We start from the raw sequence: 17,873 nt of genomic DNA, 5'->3' as shown, positions 1-17,873 counted from the left end.
TTCCTTGCCTGAAATGACAGACAGCTGTGCTGAGGAAAGAGAGGAAGCAAAGGAAGCTTCCACAGCTGGGACAAGACCAGGGGACAAAAAGGAGGAAAGAGGGAAAAACTAGGAACAAGGTCAGGTGGAGTGGAAGAGTGTATGTTCCATTTCAGAACTTTTTTTTCTTTTTTTGGTCTTTTGTCTTTTTTAGGGCCCCACCTATGGCATATGGAGGTTCCCAGGCTAGGGGTTGAAACAGAACTGTCGCTGCCGGCCTACACCACCACCACAGCAATGCAGGATCCCAGCCGAGTGTGAGACCTACATCACAGCTCATGGCAACGCTGGATCCTTCACCCACTGAGCAAGGCCAGGGATCGAACCTGCGTCCTCATGGATACTAGTCGGGTTCGTTAACCACCAAGCCATGATGGGAACTCCCTTTTTTGGAACATTTTTAAATGGACTTTTCCCTTCCTACTAAGTTTTCTTGACTATTTATCTTGAAATACTATGCTGGGTAGAACTCTGAAACAGGTCCTTTTTATAACACACTCCTCTCATACCACCCCAAAAATTAGTCCCTCCATCCCCCCAGTACCTGAAAGTGTTTATTTCATCTTTGCATCTCCAGGCCCCAATCCAGTGCCTCACAGAGCAGATATTCATCAAATGTTTGTTGAATGAATGGATAGATGGATGGAGAGAATAGAGACTCATCCATTAACACATCTTTTAAATTAACAGATCTCCCTATGAAGGCTAGAGGAATGTTGGTCTCTGTCATGAACGGGATGGATTTAATTAATTAATTAAACTCCTTGGGAGGAATTAAAGTGACAACGAACTTGAGCCCAGGAGAGAAGAGAAGGCAGGCCTGGCTCAGGACACTGAAGAGAGTCAGAAGCAACATGAGGACATGGTGCATCTGGAGGATGGGGCTGAGGATGTGAAGAGTCCCAGTGAATTTTCCAAACTGGGATCACACCGTTGTTCTAGCTGGAGGCTTTCTCTCTCTCCTGAGTTTTAGAGAAATTAATTTCTTTTCAGTTATCCCCCAGTTCAGTCTCAAGCCCCTGGAGAGCCAAGGTATCCTCTAGCAAAGAAAGGCTTGCCTTGACTTATTCTGAGTATCTCAGGGGAGGAATGGCATGGCTCTAAGAGAGGACTGGGGAAAGTCAGAGGGGCATCAGTAGTGGCCCTCAGCCGAACAATTCAAACAACTTATCTACTTTCCCAATCTCTGACACACTTGCCATCCTCCTCTCTGAAAATGATGCTCTTTTCACCATTAAAAAAAGAGGCTGGAGTTCCCGTCGTGGTGCAGTGGTTAACAAATCCGACTAGGAACCATGAGGTTGCAGGTTCGATCCCTGCTCTTGCTCAGTGGGTTAACGATCCAGTGTTGCCGTGAGCTGTGGTATAGGTTGCAGATGTGGCTCGGATCCTGTGTTGCTGTGTCTCTGGCGTAGGCTGGCAGCTACAGCTCCGATTAGACCCGTAGCCTGGGGACTTCCATATGCCGCGGGAGCGGCCCAAGAAATGGCAAAAAGACCAAAAATAAATAAATAAATAAAAACTAAATAAAAAAAGAGGCTGTTACCTTTATGATTCCAATAATAACAAAGGCAAATGAGAAAGAGCTTGTCCATTGATGGGGAAGTTGTTAAATAAATTACAGACGACCATGCAACAGTTTAAAAGAATGAGCTTGATAAATCTACCAACATGAAGCATCCTTAAAGCTATAATGTTAAATGAGACAAGCACATGGGGGGAACAAAGTGATATGCTATTTCATCAGTTTTTTAAAAACACATGTGTCAACAATTCAACAACATTGGATTCATTTTGGCTGGTTTACATTTCAAAACTACACTGAATAAGTTTCTTCGGGACTTGATCCTGAGCAGTTAGTTTCTCCATTTGCAGTATTACCCACTTTGTAGGATTATAGTGAGAATTAAAAGGGATCATCGATTTAAGGTCCTTTGTCTGGAATTGTCTGAATGTAATGATGGTCTAAATGTCTTGGGGAGGAGTCCTAAACTAAATTATCTTTCCACTCCTCCCAGCTATTCAATGACCCTTGTAAGGCCCAATAAATGTGAGTGCCTTTCTCCTCCTTCCTCAATTCAGTACTAAAAAGATACTCATTCCACCATTGATTGCTCCACGCAAATTTTTAAGTGATTTTTTTTCAAGTTAACTCCACTTAATACATTATCTATTTCAGGGTTTTTTCCCCCCTTCCCTTTTGGATTTGTTTAAGTTTTTTCATCGTGTTCTTCCGAAATTAACACCTCATTCTCAAAGCCCCTCACTCTCCAAGCAACCTTCCTCCAGGTGCCCATTCCCTCTGCGCTCCTACTGTGTTTGCCACAAATACAGGCTTCCTAGAAAACCATTTTATTCAGCCTTAGTGATCTGGACGCAGCTGTTTATTTGAATCAAACATTTCCTTATATGTTCTCATTTCACTTTCAAGTTCTATTTCCTTGGTTACTTGGTTCTCAAATTACAGACCGCTTTTTGCAGAAAGGAGGTAAAAGTAATTTTAGCCTATGATATAACACCGAAGGATTTTCTCCACTCCTTTATTACACAAGCCGTTGAGCTTAAATTGTACATTCCAGATTGGTTCAAGTCTCTTCAGGAAAATTAAGCTTCATTTTTTTTTTAAAGTAATTGATCCATACATTTTTTTTTTTCCTCTGGAGTAAACAAAAGTTTCTCTCCAGTCCTCAGCTGATATTTCTAACAAGGACCTTAACAGAATAACAAGAGCTAACATTTATTGAATCCTTATTATAAGCCAAGTACTGTTCCATGCACTTGACATTTAATATTTTTAACAATGATTCCCAGCCTGCTCAAGAGGAAATTGCTGGGTAAAAGCAGTAGTTCATTATCTTGTCTTCTATTTGTACTTTTTCCATTGTGTACCCAGGAAAAACTCCGTCCCAGGTTTCACAATCCCTGGTTTTGAATATTCACACCCACAGTCACTAATCTTTCTTGTTAACACCTTGTAGTTTGGCCCTTGATTAATTCAATCAGTGATTAGCACTTCTACAATAAGTGTTAATCTTGCTGTGAAAATACCTCAGAGCTCGGTCCTTTATTGAGGTTTTCTGCCCCAATCGCAGTATACAGGACAGGATTTCCCTATTGTGAGCGATATCTACAAGGCATTTCCCATGCACACCACCAGCTTGAAAAAAGCCTGCTTCAAAGTCCGCCTGGACAATTAAAGCATGGAATTACAGGCTCAGGTTTGCACCCACCACAAGCAATACACTCCCACTGTGTACCGCTCTTAATTCTGTGAAAAGCAGGGGGCCAGATATTTCAACACCAGAAGTGAATAAACCTCCAGAGGGCACCCTCAGCAATGGGGTTTGGGAAGAGGGGATTCCAGGACTGACGGAGCCCTGCTAGGCACTGCTCTCTGGTTCCCAGCCATCCAGAGGTTAAGCTGCCCAGGCATGAGAAATTGGGCCATCTCACAAGCAGTCAGAGGGGCCTCAAGTGCCTCAGCTGCCACGTATGAAGACCTCCAGCTTCCCAAGAGCAATTTTCTCCCTGACAATGAGTGGAGCTGAACTAACAATTTCAGGGATGCCCCCTACCATTGTCCTTTCTATTTCACAAGTGAGGATATGGGTTTACCTTGAAAGCATTTGCCCGGGCTCACACACTCCAAGTGGCAAGCCCTGGGAAGGCAGCCCGCGTGAAGAAACACCAACAGAACAAGCTCACTTTTCCTTTTCCATTTAAAAGAGAAGAGCTTTGATTTTAGCTTCCTAGGAAATGATCAGCTTTCGTTGGAGCACTGTGGTTGCAACATTTTAAACCGTTTTGTATAAAGGCAAACTTCTGCAATGCTACTGACTGCTTATAGGCCCCTGGAGGGTGTCTCTCACCATAAAAGTGTTCTAAGAGATCTTTCAAACTAATTTGAAGATTTTGCTTGATAGCACAACAGTACTGTCCCAACATTACCTTTAGGATACACTTGTACATCGTTAGCCTGGTCTTCCTACTCCTCAACTCTTTGACATAGATGGAGAGAATACCTTCAGCCCATTTTGCAGATCAGAGAGTGGAAGCCCAAAGAGATCCATTTGCTGACCTAAATCTCATAGCCTTGTTCCTGAGCAGAGCTGAGGCAAACTCAGGCCCCCCAGCTTGCGTGGACAAGAGCATAACCACTGTGCGTTATTGGGCTCTTTCTCAATCAGTGGAATCAGAACTGTGTAAGCTAGTTATTAGCAGCAGAGCAAGGGCTAGAAAAAAAAAATCAGGAGGCATCAAAACTACATGACACAGGGAGCATGTATTTCTTTACAGTCAAGCCAAGGGGCTGAAGGGACCCCAAAGCCAGGCATGATAATAGCAACCAGTTATGCCGAGACCCATGGAATTGGGGTAGAGAGAGGTGAGAATTCAAAGGAGAAGCCAAGGGCAACCATGAGTGAGAATGTGTTGATGTGTTCTCATTATGCTTTACCAGATGGACCCAGAGCAGTGAATAGTTCTTATGCTTTAACTCTGGGTAGGGAAGGGCTTAATACAAATTCCTTGTTCCACTTATTCCTAAGAATCAAAGTCCCTGAGAGTGAGGCCAGGGAATGTGTATTGAAACAAGCCTTGCAGGGATTCTGATTATGCGTGGAGGGAGAAGCAGGGGCAGATTGCAGGGGCACATCTGAGGTGTATGTGGCTGCCTGCAGCAAAGACAGCTCAGCTTGCTCCTGCATTGAATGAGAGCAGATGGACAAAAGAAAGCTTTCTTGTGAGCTGAAACGGGAATAAGAATTTTGAAAGTGCAAGTAATAGACGTCCTGGGTTCTCCCACAGAGAGCTCCAGCACCACAGAGGTGCAGGTGTGATGAGCTCAGAGGGAGTGAAAAACCTCCGACTCCAAGCCAGCTTACACCCAGACCGGGACTTGAACCCATGGTTTGTTTAATTACAATCACTCACCTGGTGTGTGGACTTACTGAGGTTCAGGTTCTTTGTGTCTCAGCGCAGAAGGAATTCAGCAAAAGACAGAGTAATAGGCAAGAAATAGATTTCTTAAGATAGAAGCTTGTGAGAGATGCAAGCGGGCAGGCAAGGAGGCTCTGTCCCAAGGATCAGATGGGCTACATATTTATAACCCAAGGAAAGTGGGGAGGGGAGAAAAGACCAGCTTCTTCCTTGTTCTTCAAGTAGACGTCAGGCTTACATCACTAGCTCCTCCTTTGTATTGGGTAATAGAGTATTTGACCCTAAGGGGTCAAACTAGGACTATCATGGTGCCTATTCACATCAGCAGAAGGGTGGTAACATATGCTAAAATATGTTGAATCATCTCAGGTTTCCATATAATGAGGGTCTCCTACTTTGGAATGTCTTCTTTCCCTTAAATTCCTGCCCTTGATCCTAAGGATCATTATCTTGCCGAACTTGAATGCAGACCTCTTTTTATCTTTTAGCTAATGACCTGCGGCATATCTCGTGCTTTTATAGTTAAGCAGGCCTGCTTTGTTCCACCACATTCTGATGGCTTTCTTGAGCAATTATTAACTTACAACGGTCTCCCAAATTTTCCTGGGTTTCCCTCTGTGTCTATGGCCCCCTAATGGGACTTCTACAACTACCTGTATAACTATCCTACTCCATCTCTATCATTAGGACTTGGCTACCTAGGCATCTACTACCAAATCAAGACCGAGGACTGACCAACAGGGTCCTGATGTAAAGGAGAGGGGACATGGACAGGAGAAAACATCAAGAGATTTTTTTTATACTTTTTATACCTTAATTTTCATTCTAACTGCTACTCACCCAGATATACAAAGCATCAAAAAAAAATTTTTTTTAACAAGAGCAACAGAAGCCTTCACAGTCTAGGAAAGAATAAGCAAGTTAACAAAGGAGGCACATGTATTATCATTTGTTGAGTCAGATAAGAGATGACAAGGCTCAGACTTAACACCAAAGAAGGCAGGGTGGGGAAATGGGGATTATTCTAGAGAATTATTAGCAAGAGAAGAGTATAGTTGATACCTTATATGCCTTCACTAAGCCTTAGATCCATCATCTGTAAATGGGGATAATAACATTACCTTTGACAAAGGGTTTTTGAGAGAATTAAATGAAATAATGCATATAATAATATGTTTGATGAACTTAACAGTTTAACTGGCATATAGTTAAGTGCCTCTTAGTATAGCTCATACCATACGATTATCAAGTGGGCTAAATGAGATAATGAATGCACAACTCAGCATAGCACATGCACATAGTTAAGTGCTCAATAAACTGTAACTAAAAACACTATTATAAATTTAAAAATGACATTAGATACTATAAGACAGAAACAGGAGCAAAGAGCAAGAAATAGAAAATAGTAACAAAGTAATACAACTATATCAATAATCACTTTAAATGTCATTGGTATAAATACACCAGTGAAAGGGCAGAGATTGTCAGTGTAGATCAATAAGACCAACTATATGTTGCCTACAAGAAATCCCTCCTTTTTTGTTGTTGTTGTTGTGTTTGTCTTTTTAGGGTCACACCTGCAGCATATAGAAGTTCCCAGGGTAGGGGTCAAATTGGAGCTGTAGCCGCTGGCCTATGCCACAGCCACAGAAATTCAGGATCCAAGCCATGTCTGCGACCTATACCACAGCTCACGGCAACACCAGATCCCCGACCCACAGAACAACGCCAGGTATCAAACCCACATCCTCATGGATACTAGTTGGATTTTTCTGCTGTGCCACGATGGGAACTCCCAAAACCTACTTTAAACATAAAGATACAAATAGAGTTAAAATAAATGAACAGAGGAAAAATAGGTTATGTTAACACTAACCATAAGAAAGCTAGAGGACGTATATTAATTTCAGACAGAGTATACATCAAAGCAAGGAAAGTTATCAAAAATAAAGAAGAGTATTACATAATGATAAAGGGGCCAGTTCTCCAAGGAGACAAAACAATCCTTAACGTGTATGCACCTGACAACATTCATCGACAGAAGGTAAAAACTAATAGAACTGTAAGGAGAAATGGATGAGTCTACAATGATAATTAGAGAGTTGAAAATCCCTCTATCAGAAATGGACAGATTCAGGGAGTTCCTGCCATGGCTCATCGGAAACAAATCCAACTAGTATCCATAAGGATGCAGGTTTGATACCTGGCCTTTCTCAGTGGGTTAAGGATCTGGTGTTGCAGTGAGCTGTGATGTAGGTTGCAGATGAAGCTTGGATCCCAGGTTGCTGTGGCTGTGGCAAAGGGTGACAGCTGTAGCTCTGATTTGATCCCTGGCCTGGTAATTTCCATATGCTGCAAGTGTGGCCCTAAAAAGCAGAAAGGAAGGAAAGAAGGAAGGAAGGAAGGAGGAAGGAAGGAGGAAGGAAGGAAGGAAGAAGGAACGAAGGAAGAAGGAACGAAGGAAGGAAAGAGAGAAAGGAAGGAAGGAAGGAAGAAAGAAAGAGAAAGAAAGAAAGAAAGAAAGAAAGAAAGAAAGAAAGAAAGAAAGAAAGAAAGAAAGGAAGGAAGGAAGGAAGAAAGGAAGAAAGGAAGAAAGAAAAAAGGACAGATTCAGCAGGCAAAAAAAAAAAAAATCAAGAAGGAAGTTGTGAACTCAACAACATCATCAATCAACTGGACATAATCAACACCTACCTACAGACTACTTCACCCAACAAGAACAGAATATATATTCTTCTCAAGCTCAGATGGAACATTCACCAAGACAGACCACATTCTGGGCCATAAAACATACTTTAAAAATTTTAAAAGGAGGATTTCCCACTGTGGCTCAGTTGGTTAAGAACCCAATAAGTATCCATGAGGATGTGGGTTCGATCCCTGGCCTCACTTAATGGGTTAAGGATCCAGCATTGCCACAAGCTGCAACATAGGTTAATTCCAGATGCTGCTCGTGATGCTGGTGTTGCTATGGCTATGGTATAGGCTGGCAGCTGCAGCTCTGATTAGACCCTTAGCCTGGGAACTTCCATATGCCACAGGGGTGGCCCTAAAAAGAAAAATATATTTAAAGGAGAGAAAGCATACAATGTCTGCTCTTAGACCACAATGGAATTAAATTAGAAATCAATAACAGGGAGTTCCCATCATGGCTCACTGGTTAACGAATCTGTCTAGGAGCCATGAGGTTGCAGGTTCAATCCCTGGCCTTGCTCAGTGGGTTAAGGATCGGATGTTACCGTGAGCTGTGGTGTAAGTTGCAGACATGGCTTGGATCCAGTGTTGCTGTGGCTCTGGTGTAGGCCAGCAGCTACAGCTCCGATTCGACCCCTAGCCTGGGAACCTCCATATGCCACGGGTGTGGCCCTAGAAAAGGCAAAAAAAAAAAAAAAAAAGAAAAGAAAAATTTAGATAACACATGGTCGTAGAAGAAATCTCAAGGAAAATTACAATAAATTTTGAATTGAATGTAAATGAAAATACAACTTATCAAAATTTGTGGGATACAGTAAAAGCAGTGTTTAGTGGGAAATTTATAGCATTAAATGCACATATTAGAAAAGAAAGATCTAAAATCAAAAATTTAAGCTTCTACCTTCCAAAACGAGAAAAGAAAAACAAATTAAATCCAAATTAATCAGAAGAAAAAAATAATAGAATTTAGAAGAAATCAATTACATTGAAAAAACAGGAAATCAATAGAGAAAATCAATGAACCCAAAATCTGGTTCTTTGAAAAGATCAGTAAAATCTAGAAGCCTTTAGCCAAGCTTAGAAAAATACAGTATACAAATTCCTAATACTGGAAATGAAATAGAGGATATTACTATAGATCCCATGGATATTAAAATTATAATAAAGGAATATTATATTATGCCAACAAATTTGATAACCCAGATGAAATGAGCCAGTTCCCTGAAAGACACAAACTCAAAATTCACACAAGAAGAAACAAGCAATCTGAATAAACCTATATCTACTTAAAAAAATTGAAACAATAATTAATAACCTTCCAAAACAGAAAGCACCAGGCCAAGATGGGTCCACTTGTGAATTCTACAAATAATTTAAAGAAGAAATTATACCAATTTTCTATCCTCTTTTAAAAGGTAGAAGCAGAGGGAATACTTCCAAGCTCCTTCTAAGAGGACAGTGGTAACTTAATATCAAACCAGATAAAGATATTAGAAGAAAACTACAGATCAATATCTGTCATGACTATAGATGTTAAACATCCTCAAGAAAAATTAGCAAACTGAATCCAATAATTTATAAAAGGAATTAGACAACATGACCAAGTAGTATTTATCCCAGATATGCAAGGTCCCATTCAAAAATCAATTAATGTAATCTATAGCATCACTATGTTAAAATGAATAAACATATGATCATATCAATAGATGTAGAAAAACTATTTGACAAAATTCAACACCAATTCATGATTAAAAAAAAAAAAAACTCTCTCTAAACTAAGAGGAGGAAAAGTTCCTCAGCTTAATAAAGAATATCTACAGAAAACCTACTGCTAACATGGTACTTAACAGTGAGAAACTTGAACCTCTCCCATTAATCAGGAACAAGAATATCTCCTCTCACCACTCATTTTCAACATTGTACTAGAAGCTTTAGATAATGCAATAAAACAAGAAAAGGAAATAAATAATAGTCTGATTGGAAAAGAAGAAAGAAAACTCCTTGTTCACACGACATGATCATGTGCAGAGAAAATCTAAAAGGACTGACAAGAAAAAGCCCTCCTGCAATTAAAGTGATCATAGCAAGGTTGCAGGATTGGAGTTTATACCAGAAATGAACAATGTGATTTGGGGAGTTCCCATTGTGGCACAGCAAAAACGAATCCGACTAGTATCCATGAGGATTCGGGTTTGATCCCTGGCCTCACTCAGTGGGTTGGGGATCCAGCATGGCCATGAGCTGTGGTGTTGGTCACAGAGTGGGCTTGGATCCCAAGTTGCTATGGCCGTGGTGTAGGCCGGCAGCTGTAGCTCCAACTTGACCCCTAGCCTGGGAAATTCCATATGCTGAGGGTGGGGCCCTACAAATCAAAAAAAAAAAAAGAAGACACAATATTGTCAGGATGTCAGTTCTTATCTTAATCTGTAGATCGAAGGCATGCCTCATCAAAATCCCAGCACATTACTTAGTGGATTGTGACAAAATGATTCTAAATCTTACATGGAGAGGTAAAAGACCCAAAATAGCCAACACAGTGATGAAGGAAAAGAACAAAGTTGGAAGACTGACGATACCCAACACTAAGTCTTGATACAAAGCAAGACAGTGTGGTATTGGCAAAAGACTAGACAATCCCAGACCCAGCACAGTGGGTTAAAGGATCCCACATTGCCAAAACTGCAGCATAGGTCACAGTTGCAGTTTAGATTCAGTCCCTGGCGTGGGGATTTTCATATGCTGCAGGTATGGCCATTAAAAAACAAAAACAAACAAACAAAAAAGATCATGGACCCAAAGGTAAAACACAAAACTACAAAACTCCTAGAAAATAACATAGGGGAAAACCCCGATGACCTTGAATATGGTAATGACTTTTTAGCATCTCTACAGGTAAACCCATGAAAGAGAATTTATAAGCCGAACTTCATTAAAATTAAAAACTTCTGCTCTGTGAAAGACAATGTCAAGAGAATGAGAAGGCAAGCCATAAACTGAGAGAAAATACTTATTAAAAAAGCATAAGTGATAGAAAACTGTTGTCCAAAATATACATAGAACTCTCTCTCTCTCTTTTTTTCTTTTTTTTTTTTTTTTTTATCTTTTTGTCTTTTTAGGGCCGCACCCACAGCATGTAGAAGTTCCCAGGCTAGGTGTCAAATCGGAGCTATAGCCACCGACCTACACCACAGCTCATGGCAACATTGGATCCTTAACCCACTGAGCAAGGCCAGGGATCGAACCCACGTCCTTGTGGACACTAGTTGGGTTCGTTAACCACTGAGCCACAGTGGGAACTCCTACATAGAACTCTTAATTAAAACTCAGCTATAAAAAGTGAAGAAGCTGATTTAAAAATGGGCAAAAGATCTGGATACTCACTAAAGAAGATTATACAGATGGCAAATAAGCCTATGAAAAGATGTTCAAAATCATAAGTCATTTAAGAATTGCAAGCTGAAACAATGAGATGTGACTGCACACATATCTGAATGATCAAAATCTAAAATTCTAACAACACCAAATACTAGTGAGGATGTGGAGCAACAAGAATTCTCATTTGTTGCTTTTTGGGAAATGCAAAATGGTACGGCCACTTGGGAGGACAGTTTGGCAGTTTCCTAAAAAACTAAATATATTCTCATCTTATAATCAAGAAGTGCTGCTCTTTGAGGAGTTCCCATTGTGGCTCAGTGGGTTAAGAACTTGACTAATATCCATGAGGACGCAGGTTCGATCACTGGCCTCAATCAATGGGTGAAGAATCTAGCCTTGCTGCAAGGTACACGGTGTAGGTCGAGGATGTGGCTCAGATCTGGTGTTGCTGTGGCTGTGGCATAGGCCAGCAGCTGCAGCTCCAATTCGACCCCTAGCCTGGGAACGTCATATGCCACAGGTGCTGCCCTAGGGCAAAAAAAAAAAAAAAAAAAAAAAAAAGTTGTGCTCTTTGGTATTTACCCAAATGAGTTGAAAATTTATGTCCACACTAAAACCTGCCCATAAATGTTTATAGCAGCTTTATTCATAATTGCAAAGCGGAAGCAACCAGATTTCCTTCACTACCTGAATGGATAAACTGTTGAACATACAGATAATGAGATAGTATTTAGCACTAAAAAGAAATGAGCCATTGAGGAGGCTATGCCTGTGTGGGGGAAGAGACTATATGGGTAATTTCTGTACCTTCCATTCAGTATTGCTGTGAATCTAAAACTGCTGTAAAAAAAATAAGCACTAGATAAACAAAATGTCATAATTATTGCATAGCACTTGGCATTCTAAATTGAATTGTTTTTGTTTTGTCTTTTTAGGGCCACACCCATGGCATATGGAGGTTCCCAGGCTATGGGTTGAATCAGAGTTACACCTGCTGGCCTGCACCATAGCCACAGCAAATTGGGACCTGAGCTGCATCTGCAACCTACACCACAACTCACAGCAACACCGGATCCTTAACCCACTGAGCGAGGTCTGCGATCAAACTCCCATCCTCATGGATACTAATCAGACTCATTTCCACTGAGCCACAACAGGAACTCTCCTACTGAAGATTTTAAATGAACCACATGGTAACCACGTAATACAATGAAAATTTAAAAGGACCAATAACCTTAACTTTGGTGCCTCAAAAATACTGCAGAAAAAAACAAATACGACCGATTTTCAAACCTCACAAGAGAACCAAGTACACGATACTGATTTTATTGAGAAAACTCTGGTCAGGCTAAGAAGACAGATTATACAGAGCAGCAGCAGAACAGAATTGATCTGACTAATTACAGTAAGACTTTTGTCCCACATCCTTGAGTTTTCTAAAAGGTCAGGAAACAGGAGTTCAGTAACATTGTTCTTGGTTGGAAAAGCAAAGATGCTCATTAAATTAAGGAACTGAGGAGAGTTTTGAGAGGTCAGTTTTGAGTCCAGTGGCATTTCAAGGATCCACTGGGGAGAAGTCTTTAAATACTGGGAAGAAAGAAGGGCAGTGCCAAGGCTGTGGAGAGGTCAGAGGGAAGAGGTTGCACTAACAAACATCCTCACCTTGGCAGGTCTTCTTCCAGCTCTTCTCTTGGGAGACTCTCTCCCTGCTGGAGAAACATTAGTCTGACTTTTCCGACTTTGTTAAAGTAAGAGCCATTAGAAGCAGGATCGGAGACCAGATACGTACTTCTCCTTTGGCTTCCCTGAATGTTTTTTCATTCTCTCTTGTCTTCATCAATTTATATTTATAGAGTGCCAGGTGCTGGGGATACAGCAATAAATAAAGTCCTTGCTTTCATGGAGGGAGAGGCAGATAATAATATAGTAAATAGATAATAACTCATTGGGAGATGACAAGTGTTAAGATGAAAAATAAGGTGGTAAGGGACTAGAGAGTGATGAAGTATTGGGGTGGTACTTTAGATGAGGGAAGTCTTCTCCGCGGGGGGAGGTTTCAGCAGAGACCGACTGAAGGCGTTTTATAAAGCAGTAGATTCAGTAATATCATCTATAGGAACATGGTGAAATGTTTCTTGTGGTACTGTAAGTATCCCCACATATTAGTGCACTGAAAAAGTAAAAATATGGTACCCAACTGAAAACAAAAAATGGGGGCCAGGGAAACCAGGAGATGACAAGCAGGGAGGATGGTGAGTTTTGGTATCAGACAAATGTGGGTTTGAACCCCTACCCTGCTGTGTGATCTTTATGAAGTTATTTAACCTCAAACTCAGCCCCAGTTTCCCCATCGATAAAACAAGGGCCAACGAAGGTGTCAACTTGACGGGGTTATTATAAGAATTCAATGATATATATATAAGACTATTAAGCCCAATGCCTTGTCATATTGTAAAAGTTTTTTTAAATGATAGCTATTACCCTTGACGAGATGTTACAAGTTGGTTAGTTTCTCTTTTTTTGCTCAAAATAATTTTAAAACAAAGACTGACATACCAAAAGTGGAAGAGGGTTCTAATCTAGGATCCATGGATCCCTATGTTAGGGGTAAGAGTATCCATGAATCAGTTTTTAAGGTGTCTGTGAATCCCTGAAACTGTGTGCAAAATTTGGGGGACATAAATGTACTTTTCTGAAAAGAATGTATCTATTTTCATTACATTCCCAAAATAAGCCATGACCCCAGCAGTTAAAGCTGCTGCTTGCCAAACCACCTTTTTTTTTTTTTTTTTTTTTTTTCCGGTCTTTTTGCCATTTCCTGGGCTGCTCCCGCGGCATATGGAGGTTCCCAGGCTAGGGGTCTAATCAGAGCTGCAGCCGCCGGTCTACGCCAGAGCCACAGCAACTCGGGATCCGAGCCGAGTCTGCAACCTACACCACAGCTCACAGCAAGGCCGGATCATTAACCCACTGAGCAAGGGCAGGGACCGAACCCACAACCTCATGGTTCCTAGTCGGATTTGTTAACCACTGCATCACAACAGGAACTCCCCAAAACACCTCTGCCTTTGTTATTTACCAGCTTTTCCATTTCAGGTTATTCTAGTTTTCTGATTACAGAGTATTCTTTTCAGAATAACATAAGTTTTTTAATGAACAAAAATATTTAAAGGCCTCTCTTTCTCCTTACTATCTTATTAATTTGAAAACATTATCTCTTGGTGACAACATTTTCTTTCATTCTCTTTTTTTTTTTTTAATTTTTTTTAAAATTTTTTGTCTTTTTGCTATTTCTTTGGGCCGCTCCCGCAGCACATGGAGGTTCCCAGGCTAGGGGTCCATTCGGAGCTGTAGCCACTGGCCTACGCCAGAGCCACAGCAACTCGGGATCCGAGCCGAGTCTGCAACCTACACCACAGCTCACAGCAAGGCCGGATCATTAACCCACTGAGCAAGGGCAGGGACCGAACCCACAACCTCATGGTTCCTAGTCGGATTCGTTAACCACTGCGCCACGACGGGAACTCCTCATTCTCCTTTTTACTTGTAGCTGGAAAGTGAGTTCTTATTTGCTTTGCAATCTCTATTTGTTTATTTTTATTTTTGTGGCTGGACCTGCAGTATATGGAAGGTCCCAGGCCAGGGATCGAACCCTCACCTCCACAGCCAGATTCTTAATCCACTGCACCACAGGTAAAACTTCAACTTTGAGATTTCTTAAAAGCTACACCTTCTCCTTAGTTTGACTTTGTGATTCTGTGTTTAAAAGTCAGTAGTGCTTTGGCAATCCTTCTTACTTATATAGTCCTAGTTGACATTTTTCCAGTGAAATTTTCCCTATTTATCATTTGTTAGTACAGCTGAAACCCAAGCTATATGAGTGATAGAATCCTTAGAAGAAGAGAAAAATGAAACTATGCAATTTGAACCTATGTAACTGAAAGCCTCACAGTTATGGGCAAGACTTAGAACATACAAAATATTACCATGAAATTTACAAACTTACCAAAAACTAGTACACATAAATTGCAACTTAAGGAAATGACACATTGTTACAGACTGTCAGAACATTTACTATGTTAGCCATATAATGGACTGTCACTGGCTCCCTCAGGCTGCCCAGCCGACTCTTCAAAGAGAAGTTGACAATGTCTGGAGTCTGATCCTCATGAGAGAAGTGACTCTGAATACAGTATTTGTTAAGACTCTTGATAGCAAAAGAGTTGCTAGGCACAGAGAGAGAATTCATAAACTCAAGGCAATAAAAAGTCTAGGCGTCACTTTCTAGATGTAGTCCCAGCTGGATCAGGGTTCCCCTGGTATCAGGCCCTCTCTCCATCTGACCACTGCATCTCAGACAACTCCACACATGAGGGGAACCTGGCAGATCAAGGCTTAAGTTTCCTTACAGCCATTACTCCCAGCCAAGACCTCGCTTCCTCAATAACTCCTATAGTTCTTAAAGGAATCAGGGATGTCCTGTCTATCCTCCCTACACATGGTTTGGGAATGGGGATGCTTTATCTGATCTACATGAGCTGAATATGGGAGAGAGTGGATTCCCCAAAGGAAAATGGAGGTTCCAGAGCAGATTCCATCCAGTACCACTCAGCATACACTTTTCCAATTGCCTGCACAGAATTCTAATTATTCAGGTATAACAGAGATCCTTTGATCTTAGGAAGAGCTTGCTCTTATCCTGACGTCTGAGATTAATTATGAATAGAAATCTTTATTTCTTCAGCTTATCATTGCTCTAGGAGTAGCCATGTGATCCAGTCCCAAACAATGAGAAATAAGCAGACGTATGCTGAGTTGAGCATTTTAGAAAGATTTGCTGTTCTGGAAAAAAGATGTGGCATGATTTTTTTGCTCCATTGCCTTTTACCCTTCTTTCTACTTGGAATATGGGTGTGATGCCAGGGAGGCAGCAGCCATCTTGTGACCATGAGACAACAATTTGAGGATGCATACAAACACTCCCCAAGGCTAGTAGATCAGAAAAATAGAAATTTCCTATATACCTAACAGCACCAATGAGGCTATACATTAACCTTGACTGTCAACCTCTAGGCTTATCATGTGACAAAAAAACCTTGCTTGTTTCAGCTACTGTTAATAGTATTATCAGTTACTTGTAGCCAAACACAATTCTAACTGCTGCAGATGCTATGACCAGAAAAATAAGGAATGGAGGCTGCGCAGGCAAAAACAATGAATTTTCACTAGAGATGCTGGGACACTGATAACTCGAGGCTGGACTTTTCCATTTCTTCAAACAGGTACCAGAAAATCACTTCCTAAACAATAGAGCAAGAAGAGATGGAAAGAGTATGCAGAAAGGAATATGGAAGGGTATCTCAGATTTATTTAGTCTTCTGTCTTTCACTGAGAACCGTTAGGGTGATAAATATCCATTCTCCAATCAAAGATGAATATGAGTGAACAAGTTCTTCTTTTAAAATGTTAACACCAGGAGTTCCCGTCGTGGCTCAGTGGTTAATGAATCCGACTAAGAACCATGAGGTTGCGGGTTCAATCCTTGGCCTTGCTCAGTGGGTTAAGGACCCGGTGTTGCCATGAGCTGTGGTGTAAGTTGCAGACACAGCTCAGATCCCACGTTGCTGTGGCTCTGGCATAGGCCAGTGACTACAGCTCCAATTCGACCCCTAGCCTGGGAACCTCCATGTGCCGTGGAAGTGGCCCAAGAAATGGCAAAAAGACAAAAAATAAAAATAAAAAATAAATAAAATAAAATGTTAACACCATGGAGTTCCTGTTGTGGTGCATTGGAAACTAATCCAACTAGAAACTATAAGGCTGTGGGTTTGATCCCTGGCCTTGCTCAGGGGGTTAAGGATCCGGCATTGCCATGAGCTGTGGTGTAGGTCACAGACGTGGCTCAGATCTGGCATTACTGTGGCTCTGGCGTAGGCCAGCAGCTACAGCTCCAATTAGACCCCTAGCCTGGGAACCTCCTCCATATGCCTCGGGTGCGACCCTATAAAGCAAAAGCGAAAAAAAAAAAAAAATGTTAACACCACGCTTCCAGGAGGTATACACCCAAAACAGTTAAAAGAGAATTTGCCATTCAAATTTTATCTCTGCCACTTATTAGCTATGAGACCTAAAGCAAATTATAGTTAACTGGGTCTCAGTTTCCTCCTATGAAAAATGGGGATAAAGGCTTCTACCTTGTAGGACTGGATGTCTTTTTTTTTTCACTCCCATACTTGCTTTAAAAAAAAAAAAAGTTTTATTAAAGCATAATACATATCACTGGTTAAAGATATGGTTCATGTACCCATGAACTAGTGCAATCTGAACTTTTACACCTAAAAACCACACTCTTGATCACTGGTTAACAGCAGGAAACTTTTTTTTTTTTTTTCTGCTTTTTAGGGCCGCACCCACAGGCATATGGAGGTTCCCAGACTAGGGGTCAAATCGGACCTGTAGCTGCTGGCCTACACCACAGCAACACAGGATCTGAGCCGCATCTGTGACCTACACCACAACTCATAGCAACTCCAGATCCTTAACCCACTGAGCGAGGCCAGGGATCAAACCTGTAACCTCATGGTTCCTAGTTGGATTCGTTTCCACTGCACCTCGACGAGAACTCCAACAGCAGGAAACTTAACATGCATTTCTTAACCACTATGTACACTCAATAAATAACATCTACCAAATGCAGAGTGTCAAATCCACACATGATATAACTTTCAGTCCCAGATTGAGATTTTGGTCAGTTTTATTTACTATTTTATCCCCAGCCTATAGAATAATGCTTGGTATATACTGGGCGCTCAATAAATATTTGTTGA

This window comes from Sus scrofa, chromosome 14 (genome assembly GCF_054392235.1).
Source record: "Sus scrofa isolate SSC_HxYL_T2T_F1_AM1 chromosome 14, Sscrofa_HxYL_maternal_Yorkshire_Landrace_v2.0, whole genome shotgun sequence".
Taxonomy (NCBI): domain Eukaryota; kingdom Metazoa; phylum Chordata; class Mammalia; order Artiodactyla; family Suidae; genus Sus; species Sus scrofa.
Note: the sequence above shows the minus strand (reverse complement) of the source record.